Here is a 10,849-nt window from a genome sequence, read left to right as displayed (position 1 = left end):
AAGTGAATCGTTCTGAATTGGCAAAAAAAAATTAATTTGAAACTATTACATGTCATTCAAAACGTGACATGTGTTAAAGAATTAAAATAGTATTAGAACAATATTAAAAATAATTCAAGTATTCTTATATTTATTAAAAAATAACCGATTCAGGAGTGAAGCATATCGATACACACTGATACTGACAACATTGGTTTAGAGTCTAATAAGTTTCTAAAAGCCAAAAAATAACTCAGCTTTTTAATGTGCTAATTGGTTCAAGTAGTCTAGACCCCAAACTACTAGAGTACAAGGCCCCGGCTCTACCCTAATTGGAATTAGAGTCTGTCTGTTTCCAAGCCAGTCATTTTATGTGTTTGGTAGGAATTTCTTTTTGTTTTTTATCTAGGAATTAATATCCTACTTCTATACAAATACATCCAAAGGAAAATCTAGATATCCCCATGTAGCCATCTGCTCTTTCTGAGGTATCTTAGCATTAAAAGATGGAATTAATCTAGACAATAAATGTGGCACTGGTGTTCATGGCCCTCACTATAATGCATGAGAGGGAGCTCTCATTGCCAGATGGAAATATGGTGACATGACCTTGAACTTGATGATGCCCCCTTCACTATACAAATTTGGGATTAAAGCATGAGCAGACAAAGCTTCTCCTCTTTTTAATTATGGCCGACCTGCCCTGCTCAGTATATTCTCCTACCACACTTTACCTTTATCTAAAGTTTGAAGGTGACCAAGTTCATGAACTACTTTTCAGCTTTTTAAACAATGGTAGAATGTGTTCTAGCTCTACCAAATCAATGAATTCAAAGTCTCTTGGCCCACGATCAGATGTTGCACTAAATCTGACCAAGTTCACGAACTTGAAGAAATAGAGAGGTTGGAGTTCATGAACACGTAATCTCATTTGTTGATCTCATATTCGAAATCTTCACAGGTCACTTAATTGCACCATCCACTTCAGTTATGACCATTGAGGTTCCCTCTTTTCACTGGAGAAGTATATCGAGCTTCGACCTTACAGCAAGGGATGCCACCATGAGTTTTGAATCGTGGTCATCTCATGTCAGGTAACAAACGATGCTCGCCGCTATCCGGAAAGGCAGAACAATTGTGATCCATAATGCATGTGATAAGTTGGTATTTGGCATCATGATCCATAATACAATTTCCCAACTTCTCCAGGATAAGTGAGAACACCAAAACACCACCTTAATAATACTATGATTTATTACCCAAATGTAGGGCCGTGCATGCAATTTTTTTGTCTATAGACCCAAACGAGACATATGAACCTGTCCGGCCAACTCAGGTCTACTATAACATTCTAGATATGGACCATAGTTATCAAAATTTCACTTAAAACACATCTTTTTTTTTTATATAGACAAGCTGGGGTTAGGCAGACCCCCACCAGTTATACAAAAACACATCTTTTCAACAAAACTTAGAAAATAAAAAAGTTGATTCTTCATCTTTTTCAAAAAATCTACCAAAGAACTTGTTCTCCTGAGAGGAATGTTTAGAACATAAACAATTATATTTAGAAAAAGGGAAATTTTCAAGAGCTCACCTGAACTTCTGGCGATAATAAAAATTGCAACCAAGTTTTTGATATTGTAAAAAGCGAACCTAAATTTATGCTCCATTAAGTTGAGCTATCATTAACCCAAGTTGTGTTACTGTTAGTAGGATAAGATTTTTTTTTTCAAAAAAATAAAAGACTAGAATTTTTTTTTTCGAATTTTTATTCAAAAACAAACTAAAAGTTTTGGTGATAATATAGAAACACACCCAAGTTTCGCTAACTGTATCACCTATTTTGATGGCAACTTTGACATAAGTCACACTTGGATCTTTTAATTAACCATAAAAAAGTTTAGGTGTGTTTTAAAGTGTACTAGAAGTGCTTTCATTATCGCCAAAAGTTTAGGTGTATTTTTGAAAAATTTTCTTAGAAAAAACACTATAAAAGGCTCAAATATGGATCCTGCCAGTTTTGTTGGATCCCAGGTTTGGATCACATTGTGTCTTATTCTCGAATCCCCTAGTTCCTATACCTTAATTTTAATGAAAAAAAAACTCATATACATGTCCATTTTCGTATCACGCTTTATAAAATTAAAATAGAATTAAACTTTCATGAGTGGATTACACCATTTTTTCGTCAGCCTTTATGGGCATAAAATCCTTTTTAATCATATATATATATATATATATATTAATGAATTTTTGCAGTTTCATGTATTGCTACCTTTATATGGACATCGACTCTGTTAAGAAATCAAATAACGTGGTTGTCAGCTCTAGCAAAGAAACTCTTGTTTCCAAACATGAATCATATTCAATATCTTCCAGGTCCAAGCTTATCTCTAGTCAAGAATCACCAATGTGAAGGAAAAATTAAATCCTCTTTTAACAAGGCATTCTCAAGCAGTGTTGTGAGAGGCGTACGCCTCAGTACCTGAAGCGTACACCTCAGAGGCGAGGCGCACGCTCAAGGTACGGAGGCGTTGCTGTGATGCGCAAATTGCCCCTCATCAACCTCCGACCAGTTGTGACCACCGACCACCGGAGTTGCTGTGCTGCTCAGTCTTCTCCGACCACCGGACGACCGGCATATCCCTCACTTCCGTACCAGCTGGGCGTGTGGTCCTTCTCCTACTCAGTGTTGTGAGAGGTGTACGCCTCAGTACCTGAAGCGTACGCCTCAGAGGCGAGGCGCACGCTCAAGGTACTGAGGCGTTGCTGTGATGCGCAAATTGCCCCTCATCAACCTCTGACCAGTTGTGACCACCGACCACCGGAGTTGCTGTGCTGCTCAGTCTTCTCCGACCACCGGACGACCGGCATATCCCTCACTTCCGTACCAGCTGGGCGTGTGGTCCTTCTCTTACTGCCTCCCCTCCCACCGCTTCACTTCCATACCAGTTGTGAGAGGCGTACGCCTCAGCGCTTCGCCTCATCGCATTTAACAACCTTGCTCCTACTGCCTCCCCTCCCACGGCTTCACTTCCACACCAGTTGTGAGAGGTGTACGCCTTAACAACCTTGCTCCTACTGCCTCCCCTCCCACCGCTTCACTTCCATACTAGTTGTGAGAGGCGTACGCCTCAGAGGCGAAGCGCAGACTCAACGCCTCGCTTCGCCTCATCACATTTAACAACCTTGTTCTCAAGGAAACTCAGCAGCTAACAATGATCTAATTACCAAAAGGGGCTCCCGTTGTCTGGCAAGAGCAGATAGTGTACGTCACCTTGTGTTAGGACGTTGAAATTTCAAATCCCAATGGTATCGTTGTAAAACTGGTGGGGTCCGCCTAACCCTAGCTTGCCTATAAAACAACATTGATCTAGTTTTCAAAATTAAGGAGAAAAGTAATAATTGTAATCAACATATTTGTAAAGAAATTGGTGCAAGTTGCAAGTCTCCAGGAGATTCTCAAGTCTATCCCATTATAAATAAGAACTCCTTATCGAAGTGTATTAATATGAGACACCAAAAGGAATCATCTTTCAAGTCAATGAGTTGAGAGAAAGAGGGATAATGGACCTAGGCTTCACAGATGAACCAAGTTAATAAGTCTTATCTTTTCTTTTATGGTACTGGAGCAAATCCCTGAAAAAGGCTTAGCAGACCAGACCAGCTCGTTGGAACCCGGATTGGCATGGCCCAAGAGCTACAGTAAAGGTTCAGGCTCAACCCGTGAACCGTGTAATGGGCTGTGTCGGTTTCACACCCGGCCCAAAAACCCATTACGACCTGAACCATGTAACTCGTGAACAGGACCGGACCAACCCGCAAACCCGCCTCAACCCGTCCAGTAAATCCTATCGGTTCTAAAAACGGCTAGTTTCAGTTTTTTCTAAAAAATCCCGTCCCAACAGCTATAAATGGCTAGTTTGAGGGGTTTTTTTTTTTAGTTGTAGTATTTATAGTTTTAGATTTTTTTCTTTCTAATTTTAATTTGTAATCTACTTGTAACTTTTTTTTCATAGTGAAATTTGGGACTTTGGTAAAAATCATGGGGTCCATTTTTATTTATTTATTTTTTTTTCTGTTTTTTTTTCAATTCTGCCGGTTAGGCCGGTTCAACCCATGAACCGGCCCGCCTAAGCCCGGCCCAACTGTGCCAGTTCCACTGGCTGGTGCGGTTTGGCGTTCTCACAAACGGTCCAGTTCAAGAACTGGCCAGTTAATGTGCCTGAACCGGCGGACATCATGTCGGGCCGTGCCGATTCAAGCCTGTCTGCCACCTCTAGTGAAGCTTATGACCAGCGGAGACACAGTCTCAAGACGTGTCCTAAGTTTCAGCTTCTCCAAAACAATGCACTTGTTCAACCCTTTGCCGCATTCTCTGTGGACTCTATGGTTTGTTGATACAGGTGCAGCAAATCATATGACCAACAATGATCCTAGCTAAGAATTTGGCAGGATCATCAGCCTATTCGAGTACAGACCAGGTAATAGTTGGTAAAGATAAAAGACTTTTAACGTGATTCGGCTGTGAAGCCTACGTCCACGATCCCTCTATCCATGGTTGTTAAATGCGATAAGGCGAAGCCAGGCGTTGAGCCTGTTATGAAGTGAGGCGTACGCCTCGAGGCGTTGAAGTGTAAGCTTCATGATCAAAATAATAAAATAAAATATTTTGATCGTAGGTGGAAATACGACCAGTAATAAAAGGGGGCTTTACATTTTACACGGAACAAAAGAAAGAAAGGGGAGGAGACGGGATTGCCAGTGGCGCCGGATTGCTCCACCCATTTCGGGGGCATCAAGGGAGAGATCGAATCCCGGGGGGCTGAATTGGGTGAGGCAATCGAAGGATTTGCAGGAGAAGGGCGACCACCGGATGGCGGCGGCGGGGAGGGAGGAGGGAAAGGGGGTGGTGGGTAGGGCGGCGGGGGGTTTGGGGGACGTGAGGGAGAAGCAGCGGCGGCGGGGAAAAGGGAAGCTACGTGGACGATGAGGCGCTCGGCGAGATCGGCGTCGTCGGGACATGGCTTGAAGAGGGTGTAGCTCATGAAGCGGTGGAGGAGCTCTCGCTGGCTCTGGCAGGCCATGCCGATCGGGGAGGGAAACTCGTCTTGCTCAGTGGTGGGTGATCGGCCGAGCGGGAGGCGGCGGGCGATGGTGAAGCAGATGAGCTCCGAGGGGATGGTGACATTGACGGTGGTGGAGGTGGCGGAAGATCGGCGGCGGGCAAGGTGTGTGATGGTGACATGGATGGTGGCGAGCTCTCTGAGGAGGTGGTCGGCGACGGGGGAGGGAAGCGGGTTCGCAGGGTTGCGTATGGAGGAGAGGTGGTAGAGAGAAAAGATGTTGGTGCCCACCATCGCCACTAGTAGCAACAAGTTCATCCCCATCCCCATCCCCATCCCCATCCCCATCCCCATCTCTCTCTCAGTTCATATAGTTCTGGACCAGTGATATCTCTCTCACTCTTCTATTGATTTTTTCTGTAACTTACCCTTCAATTACAGGTGTCAACAAGGTTCAGAGACTTATTTTCAACTTGATTAGCAGGTGAGACAGTTTATTGTGGGGATTCGTTTGTTTTGAGAATTTTTAAAGCGCCGAGAAAGGGGATGCTGCGGGTGAAGGTCATCGGCTGCAGAGAAAGGGGAGGAGACGGGATGCGTACGCCTTAGAGGTGAAGCACGCCTCGATGAGAGGCGTGCGCTTCACCCATGTGAAGCGTACGCATCAAGACTCAAACGCCTCGGTACAACGCCTCAGTACCTTGAGCGTGCGCTTCGCCTCTGAGGCGTACGCTTCAGGTACTGAGGCATACGCCTCTCACAACATTGCCTCTATCTCTCAACTCACGACTTGAGTTATTTATAAATACCATGACTACAACTAGGTCTTTCCTTCTCAATTTTAGAAAATAAATCATTGTTTGCTGCCGAGTTTCCTTGAGAACATATTGTCAAAAGAGAATTCTTAATCTTTATATATATATATATATATATATATATATATATATATATATATATATATATATATATATATATATATATATATATATATATATATATATATATTTTTTTTTTATGTATTAAAATTAGTGTTTCATATTTTACATGTATATTTTTCACGCATCCTTCTCTTTATACATTACATAAAAAATATTTTTTTCTTATCTATACCATCTCACTTGAGCCGAATACCCTGTGTTTGGGCTTGACTTGTTTAAACTAATCGAGCTGCTTGTGGCTTGGCTCACCAGCTGCATGAACTGATCACAAATGAACTCATGAAGAGCCAAACGGACACGAGTCACAAGGTTACGAAGTGGTTTATGGGTTCGACCCAGGGTCCAGTACGTCTTAACTGGATCAATATCCAACCAGAAACTGTGCTCAAATATAGATGCATTCCTTTTATAGATTTTTAGAGAGATCTTGAACAGGTCAGAGTGGGTCCTCACCACCAATAGTTTTCTTCCAATCATCATTGACTGCGAACTCACATTGGGTATTTATATAGAAGAATGGAAAATGCACAGAAAATCAAAGATTATACAATATCTACAAATGTGATCACATTAGTAGGGATTGTCATAATGTTCGATCGGGTCACACCCATTGCCCAGCAATAATTATATTTTCTGCTGGGAAAATGTACATCATTTGCTACAGGAAAATTGAACAACCAGAAACTCCCATATTTTTAGGGGTGTCAATGGGTCATATATTCACTGGACGCAGGTAGGTTGACCCAGATAGGACTTTGAGGTACTGTTGCTGGGTCTATTTTGAAAAAGAAATAGTCAAAGGAGAAGAATCACACAATGAGATAACGTGGTTCGGCGATTTGCCTACATCCACGGTGAAATACTGCTCTCTCTGTTTCTTATTTTTCTATATACAAAAGAAGAGGAGATACATAAATAAAGATGGGCGACTATCCCTTTCCACATTGGGATAGTATCCATCCAAAAAGAAAAAATGATAAACAAAGGAAGGTATCCCTCAACAGATTGTCAATCCTTTCTAAAAACCCGTAACTGAAAGATATGGATAACAATCTCCCCCTCAAAGTTGGTGCGCAAATGTTAGTTTGCCCCAACTTGTTATACATATCAATGTGTTTATCAGGATGCAGAGGTTTCGTAAGTATGTCAGCCAGTTGTTCGTTGCTTTCAACATGAGAGGTGCAAATAACTTTGTTTTGAATTTTTTCTCTCACGAAGTGACAGTCAACTTCAACGTGCTTTGTTCTCTCATGAAAAATAGGATTTGCTCCAATATAAATAGCTGCCATATTATCGCACTTTAGCTCCATCGGTTCATTCACATCAATTCACATATCATGAAGAAGGGATTTAATCCAAACAAGCTCACACGATCAAGTGGCCATGGCCCTATATTCGGCTTCAGCACTGGATCTAGCCACTACATTTTGTTTCTTACTTTTCCAAGTCACTAGGTTTCCACCAACGAACGTACAAAAACCCGTAGTAGACCTTCGATCATTTGGGTCTCCCGCCCAATCAGCATCGCAGTATCCCATTACACTGAGATCCTGATTCCTTTTAATGATAATTCACTTGCCTGGACTTCCTTTCAAATACCTCAAAATACGGTGAGCCGCTTCAACGTGCGTAGATCTTGGCTTGTGCATAAACTGACTTATTATACTGACTGTGTAGGTTATGTCAGGTCGAGTAATAGTCAAGTAAATCAATTTTCCAACTAACCTTTGAAAGCTTCCAACTTCACTTACTATTTTTCCATCATCTATTCTCAGTTTGGTATTGGCCTCAAGGGGATTATCCACTGCTTTGCTTCCCATCATACCTGTGTCTTTTAGAAGATCTAGAATATATTTCCTTTGGCATAGAAAGATACCCTTGTTAGAGTGCGCCACCTCAATTCCCAAGAAGTATTGAAGCTTCCAGAGGTCTTTGATCTCAAACTTAGTGTGAAGAATGGTTTTCGCCTTCTGCATCATCTGCTCATTGTTACCTGTCATAATAATGTCATCTACATAGACTAAGAGGATAAAAGTACCTTGAGGCATACACGAGATAAACAGTGTAATCAACAGTGCTACGTTGAAATCCAATATCAGTATAAGAACAAAACTTAGCTTAGAGAACCAGGCATGTCGAGACTGCTTCAAGCCATATATGGATTTTTTAAGTCTACATACCTTGCCTGGTTTGTGGTCATATCCCAAGGGAGGGTCCATATACACTTCATCTTCCAAATCACCATGAAGAAAGGCGTTTTTTACATCAAGTTGAAATACTCCCCATTTTTTGTTGGCAACAACTGAGAGAAGAATCCGGATGTAGTTCATTTTTGCAACAGGTGCAACAGTCTCGGTAAAATCAATTCCTTCTTTTGGGTATACCCTTTTGCCACTAACCGAGCTTTATACCTTTCTATTGTTGCATCACTATTATATTTGATCTTGTAGACCCATTTGCACCCCAATGTCATTTTCCCTTCAGGTAGATTTACCATGGTCCAGGTATTATTCTTCAGCAACGCTTCCAATTCTTCTTTCATAGCAGATTTTCATTTGTAATCTTGCATAGATTCTTTGAAAGACGTTGGTTCTTGATGACTATAAGTTCTGGCTAAAAAAGCGAGGTAATTCTCAGATAGTTTTGTCAAATCAAACAGATTTTTTATAGAATGCTTTCTGGGCGTTTGATCTGAACAGTAATAATAATAGTCTCTCAATCTGACTGGCGGTTTAGATACATGTTCTGATCGGCTTACACTCTCTTGAATTTGCACATTAGATTGAACAACCTCACCGGGCTCAGCAACATCATTGGGACCGGTACTTGTACTTTCTTGAATATCTTCATATGCCGATTCAGAATTGTGAGGTATGGGAAATATGGTGCTTGGCTCATGCATCTCTCTTTCATTGTGATGTCGACTATCATAGGAAGGATCACTAAAGAATGGCTTATTTTAAAAAAACTTGACATCTCGAGATATATATAATCTCTTATTTATCGGATCAAAGCATTTAAAACCTTTTTTTGAGATAGAATATCCAACAAATATGCACTTAACTGCTCTTCTTTCAAGTTTGTTCCCGAATTTTTCTTGAATATGTATAAAACACTTACACCCAAACACTTTCAAATGCTTTATGAAAATATCTTTTTTCCGAAGTAGTTCCATGGGAATTTGATTGCTTAGACTGGAGCTAGGAATGTGATTAATAACATAGCAAGCAACAGATATAGCATCAGACCAAAAAATAAGAGGAACATTCATATGGAACATGATGGACTGGGCAACATTAAGTAAGTGACAATTTTTTCGCTCAGCAACCCCGTTTTGTTGAGAGGTACCAGCACAAGTGTTTTGGGGAATTGTGGTTTTATCATCCAAGAAGGATTTTAATTCTTCATTAACATATTTTCCCCTATTATCAGATCTAAGATGCTTAATTTTGGCATTATATTGTGTAACCACCATATTGTAAAATATTTTGAAGACTTTAGCTACTTCACTCTTTTGTTTAAGAAAGTAAACCCAAGTGACACGAGATTTATCTTCAATAAAAGTAACATAATATCTAAATTCAAACACAGACTCGACAGAGGCAGGTCCACACACATCAGAGTGAACCAAATTAAACAAAACATTGCTTCTAGTAGCTGACTTAGAGAAAGGTAACTGAGTAGCCTTGGCACACTCGCAAGCATCACAAGAGGTATTTTCAGAAGGTAAGTCAGGAATCAAAAATTTTAGAACACTATGAGGAGCATGATCAAGATGAGAATGCCATACATTAAAGTTATTAAGAGCATGCACACGACTAAGCAAGGCTTTTCTAGATGAGTTAAGATAATATAATCCACTTTGTTCGATGCCTCTACCAATCTCCTTCTTCGTCGTCCGGTCCTGGAACACAACATTCTTAGGGGGAAAAATTGCCAAGCAGTTGTGAGTCTTAGTGATCTTGCTAACAAAAATAAGATTAACAACCAAATTAGGAATAACCAAAACTTCATAATCATCAGGCTTATTGAGAAGTTTCATTTTTTGTGACCCTTTCACCATTATGATAGATCCATCAACCGTATACACAGATTTAGCATGTGTATGCTGGTCGATAGGTATATCCTTGCTTAGGATATGATCGGAGGCCCCAAAGTCAACTACCCACTCAATTTCAGAAGTGTAAGAGGCATAAGCACAAGCATTCTTACCTTTGTCGTCAGAGCATCCGGGGGTAATGGGAGTGGATGACACTAGATTTGTTTTACCCATTTGCTAAAAAAAATACTCTAATTCTTCCCTGGTGACAAAATTTGCAGCCTCACGATTTGATCCAGTATTTTTCCCTTGGTCTTTCTCATGAATCGGTTTGCCAACAAGATCCCAACATCTTTCTTTTGTATGACCATTTTTTTTGCAATATGTACACTTGAATCTAGATCTGAATTTCTGACGATCGTGATTAGAAAGGAAACTAGTATTATTATCAGTTACCTTCTTATTGCTCACTTGAAGTGTCATTTGTTCTGGCTGCTCTTCTTTATTTTTTTGAGTCGGTGGGTTTATAACCTTTCTTCTAGACTCCTCTCGCTGGATCATAGAACATACCATATTGAAGGACGGTAGAAGAGTAGTCATTAGAACTTGACTACAAAATTGTTCGTAGTCGGGACCGAGGTTGGCTAGAACTTTAAAAACTTTGTCCTCTTCAAATCGTTTCTGGTTTATCCCAACATCCCCGCATGGTGGCCGATATTGAAGAAGCTCATATCCCACATTCCTCTCAGCGTACCAACATATGAGTTGAAGGATTTGTTTTCTCTAGTGAATTTAGTAATCTCCATCTGCAGCTCATATACTCG

Source organism: Nuphar pumila, chromosome 13 (genome assembly GCF_984573655.1).
Source record: "Nuphar pumila chromosome 13, dmNupPumi1.hap1.1, whole genome shotgun sequence".
NCBI classification, from domain to species: Eukaryota; Viridiplantae; Streptophyta; class Magnoliopsida; order Nymphaeales; family Nymphaeaceae; genus Nuphar; species Nuphar pumila.
This window is presented reverse-complemented; position numbering follows the sequence as displayed.